Source organism: Candoia aspera, chromosome 10 (assembly GCF_035149785.1).
Source record: "Candoia aspera isolate rCanAsp1 chromosome 10, rCanAsp1.hap2, whole genome shotgun sequence".
Lineage (NCBI taxonomy): Eukaryota > Metazoa > Chordata > Lepidosauria > Squamata > Boidae > Candoia > Candoia aspera.
Genome location: NC_086162.1, coordinates 1,307,124 through 1,319,548, shown reverse-complemented (window position 1 = coordinate 1,319,548; position 12,425 = coordinate 1,307,124).

The following is a 12,425-nucleotide window of genomic DNA, read 5'->3' as shown; positions in this document are numbered from 1 at the left end:
AGCTTAGAAGAAAATATTTCAAGGCAAGAGGAGGCAGAGCAAAAGAATATGTATGCACAAATCACAAACCTAAGGCTGGACTTGGTGTAAATGTTCACATGCTGCATTTTCTATTATTTAGAAAAGAAAGTACTTGTAACAAAAGCCCCCAAATTCTTTGAAGAGCAAAAATCAATTAATGGGCAACAGTTCCAGTAACACTCCCTACTCCCTCCCCTTTTCGAAGGCCATGATCTTCTCCCCCAGGCAAGAAGGCATGTCTTAAAGAAAATGTTCTCTGATGACAGGGAGTGGGGATGGCAGCCCATTTCAGCTCCTTCGGTGATAGGATGGATTTATTTCTGTTTCTAACATCCAACCATTAACATCAAGAAAAGGAAACTGCGCACTATGCCAAATATACAAGTTTTAAGAGTCACAATATCTTTGTCCTAACAGTCAGGAACCACACTGAGACGAGGAATAGGTCTCTAGTGTTTTATTACTGCTACATTAGACAGAAAATCCTAACAAACTGAAGAAGCGTGGGAAAAACCCAGCCAGATGAACCCCAAAAGTCAAGGTGGGTCTGATCTGTGTCTCTTTGAATGGCTGCTTAACTCCTCCCTACTACACATGTGTTTTCCCCCCTGGACAGGGGCCCCCTCCTGCTCACCCTCAGTGCTCATGACAATCTTAGCTGGTAGCAGCAAAATAACGTTTTATTTATTGTGTGACTTTAAAAGCTAACCAAACATTTATTTATTTATAGATTTTATACGTGGCCAGACTTCCGAAAGACTGGCCATAGCAAATTTGTCTGGCAGTTTTTCCCAAACACCAGGATCCCTCTCCAGAGCCTGCTTAGCAAAAGAATGGTTGAGGAGCAAAGTTCCAAACTTGCCAGCATCAAGAGTCACAACCACAGAGCCAACTCTCTTCAGAAGACCTTGACTTGGTTATTTTGGCTGTTTACAGAAGGAAGGGACACCGTCTTTGTCACACTTTATAGTTGTCTTGTAGGGTTACTGAATTTATACACTTTGCATTCTACTCAAATCCAGGGTCGGTCATGGAGAGTTGGATTTTAACTTCTAACACGGCAGCAGGATACAGTTCAAAGACTAGGTGGATTCTGATCAGATTCAGAATTAAGGCAGTTATTCTGCTCTATCATACCATGCTCACCAAAATCTTTTCTCTTGTATCTGATGTTTAACTTAGCCACAATGACCATATCCTCAAATTTTCTCTCCTTCTTGACCAGAGGAAGAACCTAGCTCAGGACCCAAATTTCAGAAATAGTTCCTCTTACAGCTAAAGAACAGAGTAATTTCACTTTTCTCATAGTCTATGAAAATCAACCCCCCAAAACCCACAATTTAGCAAACAGGCCTACTGCTTTTTAAAAAGAAATAAGAACATATTTTTCATTAAAATAATAGTCCAAACCAATCCCCTATTTGGATTACTGGGTAAAAAGTAACTTAAGCAATGAAACTGAGGAGCAAATGGACTGTAACTGCCTAAGAACTTGTTGCAGAAAGTTTAAGCTGTAGGATTCTTCTCAGGAAACCTTCCATCCAGGAGACAGGCCTGGGAGAATCCAGACCTGCTCTTCTCTTTCAGCTCATTCACCCTGACTGCCTCTGCTTCCCAGAATCCATCAGGGAACAAGCCAGGGTGGAGAGCTCTCAAAACGTGCCAATTAGTTCATAAATAATTGATTGAGAGGTAATGATCACCATTATAAATTGAATTAAATGGTTTATGCAGCCATTAAACATACAACATGGTTGTTAAATGATCTTCTCATCACATCACCTGCAGTTTACTAGTAGTTTTCTTCTAATAAAAATGCATATATAATTATCAATAATTCCACGCACATTTGTCTTGCAAGCTTCCAATGTTACCAAAGTTTTTCATTGCTCTCATTCACCTCTTAGTCCTTGGTTCCTCCCAAAAACATGAAAATCATCACATTTAGAATTCCTGGTATGCCAAGAGTCATTCTCTAGATGGAAATACTTGCCACTGAACTCTGGAAGTCAGGATCAGCACAAATAGGACCTCGGTAATGCATCAAAAATGAGGTGTTGCATGTTTGTGGGTGAAGGATTTTGAGAGACAAAAGCACAACTGAGTTGTCAAGCAGATGCTGGAAAAGGCTCAACTGGATCAGTCCAGAAGCATCACCAATGAGCTTGGATGGTGCCTGGCTTTCATACAACTATTATTATACATAGCTTAAACAGGAGCGAAGATTTGTGTTCCTTGTAGTAGGAAAGAAATGCAAAGGTCCTGATGGCCACTGTGCAGGGAAAGTAAGATCACAGCCCTGCAAGCAAGATGGCCTTTAAGGTCAAACATTTCAAGGAGAGAATTAATGGCTTTGCAAGAGAAAAAGATACTTGAGGCCATTTCAGTCCAAACTACACCTTGCATGAGAACAATGTTGCTTCTCAAAAGAAAAAGAATCTCAGCTTCGAGGCAAGGTTGATTGGAACTCATCATCTCATTACCCCGTTCCCCTTTCTCCTGGCCTCGTCACATCTGTTCATGTCCAAAGTGAGAAAAAAGCCAACTAGGCAACGTCAAGCTCAAAAAAGGAAACCAACATTTAGGCATCCGTCAAGCTCAGCATTTAAGCGTTTAATGGTTTGGAAATAATATTATTGGGGAAAGGACACACCCTAGTTATGTATGCACTATGAAAAATCTTGAATCAAAAGTATGCAAATCATGAATTTCACAAATTATGAGAAGGCAAATCAGTAGAAAAGAATGTAACTGGAATTAATGGCTAGAGGAGACAAGTCTATGATTTCTCCAACACCATCTGGCAGAATTGCCAGCTTCGTTCCAAAAGATTTTCTTGAACTGGTAGAGAACCGTGACCTTTTTATTTAACAGACACATAATGGGTGACTCCAACTCTTGTATACAAGCACTCATCATAATATGAGATGCAGAGAAAACCACAGCTTTAAAAAAAAAAAGGAACAGAAGAGGCTTCCGGTTTTTCTGTTTGCAAAAATGAGGTTGAAAACGGTGAGCAAGTGTGCCTGGCAAATTTTCACAAATCAGGGCAAGGAGAGGTATCTGCTTGTGTGTGTGTGTGTGTGTGTGTGTGTGTAAGTTGGCTCATTAAATGGTGGCATTCCATGTCTCCAGAGCCAAAAGCTTTGTTTCTTTTCTGCTGTTTGGATGTGTTCATTTCCAGTAATTCAGGCTGTTTTGCTAAGGGCCATTTCTGGCCCTTAGAGTCAGACTACAAAGTACAGAGTGCAAAAGCCTTCCCACGTTCTGGCTTCCCAAATTCTTAACTGGGAGACAATTCTTGAGTCCATCTGTTTGTAGGCATCCAGGACAAGGAAGTTGGAAGCCAGCCAGACGAAGGACAGGAAGGGGACAGGTAAAGGGCAGTTTAGACTTTTTATCCAGAAAACTCTTGCATTTTGTCTGCATCTTTAGACCAAATTCTGTTATTGGTTGCAATTCACAGTGGGCAAGAAGAAGACAAGAAGACCCATTTAATTTCCAAGAAAGAATGGACTGGACTGGACCTATATGTGGAATTATGAGAGTGTGATCCAAAGCTTAAAAGCATTTGGAGTGATGGCCTGCAACTGAAATATTGCAGGTGCTCTCTCTCTCCTGCCACGTCTCAACTGGTGTTTCAGCTGGAGGGGGAGTATTTGGGGGGGGGGGGGACAGCAGAGCTGCAGCAGAAGATTCCTGGATTAAGGGAAAGATTTAATTAGGCAGAGCGTTGCCTCCAAAAAAAAGTACTAAAATTAAATGTGAATTCATAATGGACAGTATTACAGATAATGAGATGCAAATTGGGCTGGGTTACAGCTTTTAGTGTGCAATTTGCTTTCTTTCTAATTGGGAGAAATGGATCTGGCCCCAGAAGCCAGGTACTCAAAATGCAAAACAGCCTCACAGCAGGGAAAGGATGGTTCCACTCCAAAATCAAATATCCAAAGCAACATTAATATTTCAGTATAACCACACAGAACAAACAGTAACATTGTTTTAGCTGAGCAGAATGGATCCCAGCCCTGGTTCAGACCCAGCAGTAGGAGGGTAGCCCAGCTGTGGCCATGGAGAGGGCATTCCTGGTCTGATGTGGTTGCTGACTAGGGAGGTTTGACACGCTGGCTGGCAGGCCGGCTGGCTTATTTATGTATTCAGTCTCCTGGTTTCTCCACTGGAGCTGAAGGGGGGTGTGCATCATGCTCCCTCCGCCTATTTTCCCATGCAACCCCACCAGCTAGGGACTGCCCCACAGCCCCCCAGGGAGCTTTCAGAGCTGAAGGTGGACTTGACCTCCGTCTCCCCTCCTCGCCCGGCACCTTCCCCACTGCACTTACGGCTCTTGGCTGAGCCACAGGACACGGCCCAAGCACCCTGGCCCCCCCCTGCCCCCGTTACTGGCATTTTGCCTCACCCTGTCAACAAAACCTGGAAGGTCTAAGAAGACCCAAGTCCCTCCCAAATGCTTTACGCATAGAAAAAAGGCAGGCTGGTCATAGGCAGCAGCTTAGGTGTCAGGAACTCAGACGTGGCAGCAGCTTGCCCCACAGTCAGGCCTCCCCAGCCCCACAGCCCCTTCCGGCTTTCCAGCCATGGGGAGGGCAGCCGGCGCTCAGGCAGCTTCTCACCCATCTCTCTGGCCGCAGGGGGGGGGAGCGGGGGGACGGGAAGCCTGGCGAGAGAACAAAGCGCCATGCAAACGGCCTCCACAGAAGAAACCTGGTTTCTGGATACATCTGATTTTTCCAAATGGCTGCTGCTGCCACACCAGAGGCTGCCCTTACGAAGACCAGTTAAAATGCTTTTGGCTGGAGCACATGAGGCCGACCAAGACTGCTTCACCCCGAACCCTTTGGAGGTCAAAGAGAAAAGCCAGCTTCAAGGCTGGTGCGCGTTCAAATGAAGTAGGCCGCTTAAAACACCCTGCTGTTGCCACGGGGCCTCTTAAATGTTCTGGGAAAAGCTAGAAAGTCCACGGCCTTCATTGTCTATATACTACAAAACTCACAGAGTTCAGGAATTAAACATGATGCGCTCGAACTTTTAATCTACAAAATGAAAGCGTTGTATTTGGCGGAAGGAGACTGACCATGTAATGCCAAAATTCCTGGTATCTAGAGAAGCTAACGCGTATCTTGGACTTCAAAAGAGCAGACCTGAATCAGCAATGCTAGGTAGGATTTCACAACAGGAGAAGCAAATGGGAAAATGACCTCAAGGAGAAGGGAATGGAAAAAGGAGATACTAAAAGTACAATTGCAAACAATTCCAAAAAGGAAGAAAATGGAGGAAAGCAGAAAAAGTCAGCTTAGTAGGCAAGAAAGTTAGTGATGAACGGAAAACTACCATCTCCAGGATGGCCACGGAAGGTACGAAGTGTGGCCTGCAGCTGAAGAAGAGCCCACAAGGCAGCCCAGGCTTGGACAGGCAAGATCCGGACAGTTGCAGCTGATGTTAAGGAAGGATGCCAAGAACAATAAAGGGCTTCTCCAGATATTCTTCACTTTAAAAGGCAGGGCAGTTCCACAGTGAACCCAGGACGTGCAGAGCTGGGCCAGAGACTGAGCAGCCAATTGTCATGGAAGCTGCCACAGCCTCCCTCCCAGAGAGTCTCCCCCCATCGCTATCCCTCCCCCGTTTTGGGGCTTGACAAGGGAGGGAGTGTGAAAAGAAAGGAATGGACCAGACTTTACACAGCGTGCTCAGCAAGGCTTGACTTCCTCCTGCTCAGCCAAACACCGAGTGTGTTGAGTGCATCTCCATCGGGGGAGAACCTCTCTCAGGGTCTTCTGCCCAGCCCTTCCCCAGAGGCTAGGGCTTCTCCACTGACAGCTGATCCCCTCCTTCCTTTCCAGAGTCTTGGGTGAAGCGGCCACCTGCTTCTCCCCTTCGACTCCCTCCATATGTTGGCTCACGCCAGCAGAACAGCAGCCATGCGAGGCCACCAAATCCCATATGCCACGGAATTTTTGCACCAAGCAGAGAGTTGGACTAAATTCCAACTTATTAAGGTTGGCATTAAGGGCCCCTCTAACTCTAGGATTCTGTGATCCTGCACTGACTTATGGTTTGGTGTTGGCCAAGATGCTGGGCTAGAAATTGAGACACCCCAGCTGAGTTCAAGAAATATAAAGGTGGGATAAAATCTAATAAATAAATAAATCTAGGCATGGGCTGTACTGAACTCAATTTACCTTCTCCTAAAAAGACACACACAGGAAGTGCTCTAACTCTTGTTCACCAGTAGAACAAATTCATCTTGTATTTTTTTTAATCCCATTTTACAAAACCACCTTCTGTTAAAAATATCTCTCCCTGCTAACCCACTTCCACACCACCAGATTCCTCAGCCAATTTCAGCTTGGGATTTCTTTCCTTTGAAAGAAATAAATAATTAGAAAGGCTATTGACCACTTAAAGATTTTTTTCAAGTAATTACATTAGTTGAGAAAAGCAAGAAGGGACGAATGAGCAAGTTAATGTGCAATTGTTGCCTGTTTTTCTTCAGCACAAGAATCATTCTTACATACAGTATTTTGGTTTTTATTTCCCAGTAAAACAATGCAAAGCAAAATAGACTCAAAGGAGCAGTGCTGGATGGTGACGGTTGCCTGGGACCACCAACTACAACATATTCCCAAAGATGCTGATCTGACTCCCAAGGCACCCTTGTCTTCAGCAGCAGCAGCAGCAGCAGCAGCAGCAGCCACCACTGCCAGCCCTGAATCACAGGAGGGATATCTTGGTTCTTCAATAAATCACTCAGTGCCCAGTGGCAGCAGCATTTTCTTGAACACAAGGATGAAAGAGAGAGTAATATTTATTTATTTACTTTATTTATATACTGCCATATTTCACATGGACTCATGGCAGTGTACAATGAAAAACAAACAGCAATACAGAAATAATATAGAAATCATGACCCTTAAAACTGTCAAACCCTTTCATAAATCACTATTATAAAATAAATTAATAATAGGTATAATAGTAATGTGCCAGATCTTAAATAAATTCTCTTCTGGGGAGCTCAGGGGCTAAGGCTTTTCTAAAAGTCAGGTGCAACGGAGCCGTCTGGCTGCCTGCCTGGCGGGAGGCCGACCCTGCGGCATTGCCCCCGAGGTAAGCAGTCAGGGTTTCTCGCCTTCCCCAGAGTCCTGGGCAGAGAGAGCCCAGAGCATGAAGTCGGATGAAGGCTTGACCCAGGTGGGCGTTCCAAGCCTGCCCTTGGAACTGCAGCCAGGAGCCTCTGGCGACCCGCCTTCAGCGTGAGCAGCGGCTCTTGCCTGCCCACAAGCAGGCACGTGGGACCAACTGCCACCTCCGGGCACGTCGCCAAGGCAGCGCCCTGCACGGTGCATTGCAGTCACCTGGCGGCAGGCGACAAGGGTCCCCACAGCCCGGGCCTCGTTCTCTGGGAAAGGGTCTGCAGCCAGGGCTGGCCAAGGCCCCACCTGCCACAGCCTCCGTCTGCCGGTCTGGCGGTGGCCCTGAGCCTCGGGGGGCCTCCTCACAGCCCTGCTCCTTCATCGGGCGCCCTGCCACATCGCTGACTCAGCCTGGGGTGGACAGATCTACATCTAGGTCACTGCAAACTAGGGCCGCAACTAGGGGGGGGCAAGCATGGCACATGCCGCGCTGGGGGGGGGTGCCAAAATGAGCACTGGGGGGTGCCAAAATGAGTGGGGGGGGGCACCAAAATGGGCGTGGCATCCATGTTTGCCCCGGGTGACACAGACCCTAGTTGTGGCCCTGCTCCAGACCAGGTATCTTTGCCCAGAAGTTTCATAAAAATGTACAGGCAATGTAACTCTCAGATGAACAAGGTAAATAGCTATCTGTGCTCAGAAATATCACTTGATGCTCTTAACAAATTATTTTGATAACGCCACATTACTTCATCCGTTTGTTGAACAGTGTGTAGAATAGGGGGGGAAATGGTTCTGTAAATTAACTTCATTCCAAAGCCAGCAAATACACATACAAGGCATTCTGCGTGGATTTCTTCATGCAAAGCCGAACACGGAATTTCAGGGCCCGGATCCGGGCCAGGAGGTGGTCGAGGAGTGACGGGTGGGCAGTCCTTCCCACACGCTTGGAAGGAAGCATCTTTCACATGTACTTCCACGCAACAGTTTAAAAATCTGTGCCAAAGGGTTTAAACATCTGTACCCAACTTTTCCCCCATTCACTAAAAACAAAACACTGCACTGACGTGGATCTCTTGAACCTGGGTGAATTTGCGGCACAGGGGTGTTAGTGGCCTGGCGTGGCCGCAGGGGTGCTGGCGTGGATCAGCAAATGGAGTGAGTAAAGGGGAGGAGGGCTCAGGCCTGGCCCTGAAGGGCAGCTGCGCGGCCACGAGGTCTGAGGAGCTGCCCGGGCCGCTGGCCAGGGATGGGGGGGGGGGTATTTGGAGCCAGCAGCCCCCTTGGTGCAGCAAGGTATGTGGGTCTTGCGGGTGAGAGCCCAGAGGACACCCACCTCCTCCGTTGCTGGGGGACGCGCTGCTGGTCTAGCCAAAACTGGAGAAAGCACAGTGCGGGGAGAGCCAACATTTGGTGCTAGAGCAGACAGAGAAGCTTCTGGAGAGGGAAGCGAAATGCGCAGAGCAGTTGTCACCTTCCATTCGGGGAGAGGAGAAGAACAGTCCAGGGGCACCTTCCCCGGGAGTCGGGAAGCAAAGACCCAGGCCCAAGGCCCTGGAGGGCCAGAAGGATCCAGCCGGTCGCAGGCGGCAGATTCACCCAAGGCCCTGGAGGGGGCAGAGGGAATCTGCTGCTGGCAGAGCCGCCCTGGGTTTGGGGGAAAAACTGGGCAAGACACTGAGGGGCCCATCCCCCAGCAAGGAGCAGGAGGCATCTGGCTAAGCTGGGGAAGGTGAAGCCATGCTGAGCACCCGCCAGTGTCCCAGCCCTCTCTCTCTTGCCACGCCCGAAGCGCGGGAGAGGCTCAGCGAGAAAGGGGGAGGAGGTAGGAGAGGTGGGGGGTCGCTGGGAGGAAGAGCTGGGAGAGCTGGGAGGAAGCCCAACCCCAGGACTGTGTTGTATAGCCCTGTTGCAAACACCTGCTGCAAATCGCTGCGTACAGTGAAAAGCCCAAAAGCCTCCGCTGCCCTGTGTTTCTGTGTCCGCCGCCACCTTCACAAAGAAACACACTCCAGGTCAAGAAAAGAGCCCCACTGCACTGTGACAAGGTTCTTCACGCATATTTACGCAGGGAATACGGAGCAGCAGGTCAGCCTAGACAGCCCCGCATTCTTCTAAACAGGTGAGCTCGGGGGCAAGGTGAGGTCATTCCCCAGGGCCTCCTCCTAGTTATCCTGGGACTGAGGCAGAAGGAGCCCTGGGGTTTCCAATCCACTCATCCCTGGGCAGCAGCATGCAGGCCGATTGCCTGGGTTTAGCTTCAGAATCTGACTACAAGCCACTTCGAGTACGTATGCCGAACCAAACCAAAGTAAGTGGGGAGGAAGATGGAGGCTGCCAGCTCCGTCCCCGCCTTGCCTTCCTCGCTTCCCCGCAAAGAACCCACATGCAATGCAGGCCTCTAATCCGGAGCCCTGCACACGTCGAGGGTCCCAAGCAGACTGAGACCAAGACCGTTTCAGACCCCCTTCAGACCCTCCTGCAAAAATGACACAGCCTGGCATGGGGGGGGGGCAGCCTGCTCTCCTTGCCCAACCCCTCCTTGCAGCTTTGAATGCCTGAAGGGGAGGGACGCTTCTCGCGGATCCATCATCCAGCTAATGGATGCACCCCGTGCTCACCTGTCTGAACTGGTCCCGAGCTGGTAGCCACCAAAACTGCTGGGGTTATAAGGCAGCTATCACTGGGTTCAGGCCCATCAAAGCAGCTGCACATAAGGACAGGGCCTCCCCTTCGTTTCCCTGCCTTCCCCTCACTTGTAGATTTTCAAAAGTAAAAAAGAACCAGGAGAAGTAGTATTTATTTTATTCATTTGATTAAATTTATTATGGCTCTGGGCAGCTTATAAAATCTGTAATGGTGTGCGGGAACGACCTTGGGAGATGGGGCAAAGAGATGCAGCCAAGGGAACACTCAGATAAAAGGCAGCTGAGCCCGCAGCAGGAACACAGGCAGGGCAAGCAGCTCAGAAGGGACCCTCCCCAGTTTTGGGACTGTAAAAGGGAGGCGGTGAGAGATACACTTTCAGACTTGCAAGATTCTGTTAATGTAACAGAGCGTAATATAAACAGAATTAGCTCATCTGGCTGTGTTTCCTGTCTGGTCTACCTCACAAGGCGGACAAGATCTAGTCCTAATGAAAAACATAAAACAAAACAAGACAGCCCAGACTAAAAACAACTGTTCAAGCCAAGCATGAGTGCCCCACCCCCAACAACACACAAACCCCAGGCCTGGAACCAGAGCCAGGTCTTAGGGGTGTTCCAGAACCCCAGGAGAGAGGGTGCCGTCCGATTCTCAGGGGCAGGTTGCTCCAGAGAATGCAAGGCAGGAAAACATGAGAGGCTGTAAACAGAAGAGGAAGACACACACACATGCATCCTTGTCACGCAATTCCCTTTCAGGTCAGGCACCATTCATCAGAAAAGGCCTAGGAAATAAGCCTAAGAAAATAAAAGCATGTGACAAAAAAGGCAGCGGCTACAACTCGCCCACACCAGCATTCTTTGCAATGCTCTACGGAGCATTCTTGGGCTCGTCCGCACAGCCACTTCTGCCCTGCTTTCCTGGGAGGGGCGCCTCTTGCTCTAAATCTTGCCATCCCCACAGATGCCCTTCTGCATGTTCAGAATGGGACCGTGGGATGCTGCTTTCTGGATTGCCGTACTGCACAGTGCTATAACAAGAGGGATTTATGGTTCATCCTGGCTGAAATTCAAATGTCTCCAACTGTGGGAAAAGCTACCACTGATTCCCATAGAGAATCTGTGCAAGATGGTGCCCTATGGCCCGGGCACTCCATCCAATGTTTTTTTTTCCCCAAAGAAATATTATCATCTTGACATCATGAGCACAGACAGCAACGAAGACTTGGTCTCTCTTGACTGCAACATAACAGTTGTCCAAATAAAGCTGCTGCATAAGCGTTCTTGTTGTAGATGCTGGGAAAGCCTTTAGCCCAGGAGAGGTCAAAAAAGTCACACACCAAGCATTTCTATAAAAATAATTTATTTACAGAAAACAAAAACAAAAGCAAAACATTTAAAGTACTTAGCTCCGTTTGGAGCAAGCCTTGCTGAGCTACATTTCCAGTGAGAGAAAAAAAAGAAGTGAAGAACAAGTCCGGGCAGGTCCTCCCCCCAGGCTATTTTGCATGAAGCACGTGAGAGGAGACAATCACTTGCAACCTTTTTCACTCAGCCAAAATGACTAGGCACAATAATCTATTAGTAGGAAAACCTCAACACTCCCCTTTTTACACTATAGATTAAGTTGCAAACCAATCTTCTCTGACAACTCTTTGTGTCTTGGTACAGGAAGAGGTTTGGTTAAAATATCAGCAATCATGTCTTTTGATTCACAATATTTTAACATTATTTCTCCTTTGCTTATCATATCTTTGATATATTGATATCTAATATCGATATGTTTTGTTCTACTTCTGCAGGCTTCAGATTTTGCCATAGCAATGCAAGCTTGATTATCCTCATAAACAGTTATAGGCTGGTTCACTTCCATGCCTATGTCTTTTAACAAATGTTTAAACCATGTAACCTCGTTACAGGTTTGTGTTAGAGAATAAAACTCTGCTTCTGCAGTGGAAAGAGCAACAAGTGTTTGTTTTCTAGAATGCCAGCCTAAGCTAGATCCAGCAAATTGAATTAAAATCCCAGAAGTGGATTTTCTGTCACTGACATCTGCTCCCCAATCAGAATCGGCAAAAGCCTGCAATTTCTCGGTTCCAGAGGCATTTAGCTTCAGGCAATAATTCTTTGTTCCTTGCAAATACCTCATTAACCTCTTCAATGCTGCTTTTCCAGTAGATGTAGGCTTCTCTACCTGTCTACTTAAAATGGCCACAGAATTTGAGATATCTGGGCGAGAATGATTTGCAATGTACAGTAAACTTCCAATTGCAGATCTATAGTTCTCTGCCTCAGTTAATTGAGTTTCTCCTGTATCTTTCTGAAAATCTATTATCATCGGAGTAGAGACTGGTTTACAGTCTTGCATATTAAAATCTTCTAGGAGCTTTTGAATTTTACTACGTTGGTTTAACAGAAAGCTACCATCCTTGTCTCTGTGTACTTCCAAACCTAGGTAATTGGTCACAACTCCAAGGCTTTTTAATATGAAATGGCTTTTCATGCAGGCTTCAAAATCAAGCCTTTGTTTTTCTGTTGATGTGAATAGCAGCAAATCATCAACATAAATGCACAGATACATACAGCCTTGTTTGTCCTTCTTCATATATAC